Below are 2073 nucleotides of genomic sequence, written 5' to 3'. Positions count from 1 at the left end.
CATAAACACACACACACACACACACACACACACACACACACACACACACACACACAAGAACTGGACTCTACTGATGAGGGTCAAAGTGCCCTACTTCTCTTTCTGATTTTGTTTATTCAACTAAATATAATGATCTCTAGTTTCATCTGGTTTTCTGTAAATATCATCATTTCACTCTTGTTTAAGGTTGAATAGAATTCCATTTTAGGTGTACCATGCCGTATTTTCTCTGTCTTCATCTCTTGATGGGTATCTAGGCTAAGTCTGTACCTTGGCTACTGGGAACAGTGCAGCAGTGAGCAGAGATGTGCAAGTGTCGTTGTGGCGTGCTGACTTAGAGGCTTTCCTAAGTGGTCCCAGGAGTGGCCCTGGGGTAGCTCTAGCTTCTGTTTTTAGGAGTTTCCATGCTGACTTCCACAGTGGCTGCAGCACTCTCCTTTGGCTTCTGGTCACTCAGCTGTGTTCTGCTACAGGAGCAGTAGCAGCAGGAGCTCCTCCTTCGGAGGCCTCCTGGGCTGGCTCACCTGCTGGCTGGGTCAGCTTTGCCTTTCTCCTCCACGTGGGTCTCTTCCAGTCCCAGGCATGAGCATCTTCTACTGTGGCCTTCTCACCAGCAGCAGGCTTCCAGCACCAGAGTGAAACTCCGCCACAGGTGCCACCGATGCTGAGCAGTTTTGAGCACTCAATCTTCACTTCAAACCTACCGTGTCACCGTGTGAGCAAAATGCCGTCACACGGCCCAGGTTTATCCTTTCATGATGTGGGTCCTAGGGTGTGGACTCAGGCCATCTGGCTTAGCAGCAAGCACCCTTATTTTCGGAGCCTCCTCTGGCCTTCTAATATTGGCACATGCCAGCTCCACCATCCAGGAGGTTTTCAGATGTGCCCCTAGGTCTTGCTACCTGTACCCAAAGATCATAGCCATTACAATTGGCTTCAGTTTGTTGGAATGGAATATGCCAGGCCCTCTGGGGTCCACTGCTTAGAGAAGTCAGGCTTCATTTCGCTGTGATGTTCTGAGACCCCATGCTGATGAGCACATGACCAGTTTCCTTTTTAGTGCTGGCTGCTGAGTGTTAACGGGCTGGACTTTGAGAATATCCTTCACACCCAGTTAAGCCCCACAGAGCCAGCTTGATGCCTTCAAGATCTTCCATTGAGGTGCTTCAGAGCAGAGCTGCATTTAGGGTTCACTTCAGACGACTGACTTCTCACTAACTCGCCTTTCACCCAGGCGTGAGCATCAGGACAGAATCCTTCTGTCTCCAATGGTCCCAAGGCTTTCTCTGCTGGTGGATTGGGTTTACTTCAACAGTTTTGGGTGATCTATGTTCTCTTAGATGTGACCAACCATGTCGCCATGTCGATTGGCACAGGATTCCATCATGCTGTTCAGTGTCAACGAGGCTTATCTCTTGTAAGATGCTTACCCTCTGTGCTTTTCAGTTTATTACCTGTGTGCTGTGTTCACCAGACTTTTGGGTCGAGGGCATTTATTTGTATGTGACTTTTGGCTTATGAATGAAAACAGGATCCTGGGAGCCTGGATTCAGAAGGCAGTCAATCTCAGGCCCGACTCCACACTTCCTGGGAAGGATCTAAAACTCAACGTGTGGTGGGAGGATGGCAGCTGACATTAGGCATGGCCCTACAGCCTTCTGGGAAGGAGTCAGGAGTTAAATATAGTGGGGTCCTGAGCCCCCCTCTAAGCCTTAAGGTCCAGGAAGGTCATAGGGACCTGAGCTTGGGGTTCCCGTCTCTTCCTCTGATATCTTTGGTTCTTAATGACAGATGGTGGTCACTGCAGAGCCAAGGACAGCTATGCCCTGCCATCTGACCTTAGCAATCTCTGGATTGTTGTTTCATTAGGGTGGGTGAGACCTCCCTGCTTTAGGGGCCTCAGATTCCTTGTTTTCTTGGGTTGTAAGCACCCAGGACAGATGTTTTCTACTGCTGGGCTCTACCAGCGATGGGGGAGAAGGAAAAGAAGGGGGGAGGGGGAAGTGGGGGAGGAGGGAAGAGGAGGGGATGAGAGGAGAGGAGGAAGAGAAGGGGGAAGAGGAGAAGGGGGAG

Source organism: Microtus ochrogaster, chromosome 4 (assembly GCF_000317375.1).
Source record: "Microtus ochrogaster isolate Prairie Vole_2 chromosome 4, MicOch1.0, whole genome shotgun sequence".
In the NCBI taxonomy this organism is placed as follows: Eukaryota; Metazoa; Chordata; class Mammalia; order Rodentia; family Cricetidae; genus Microtus; species Microtus ochrogaster.
The sequence above is the reverse complement of the archived record's forward strand: the minus strand, read 5'-3'. Positions refer to the sequence as shown.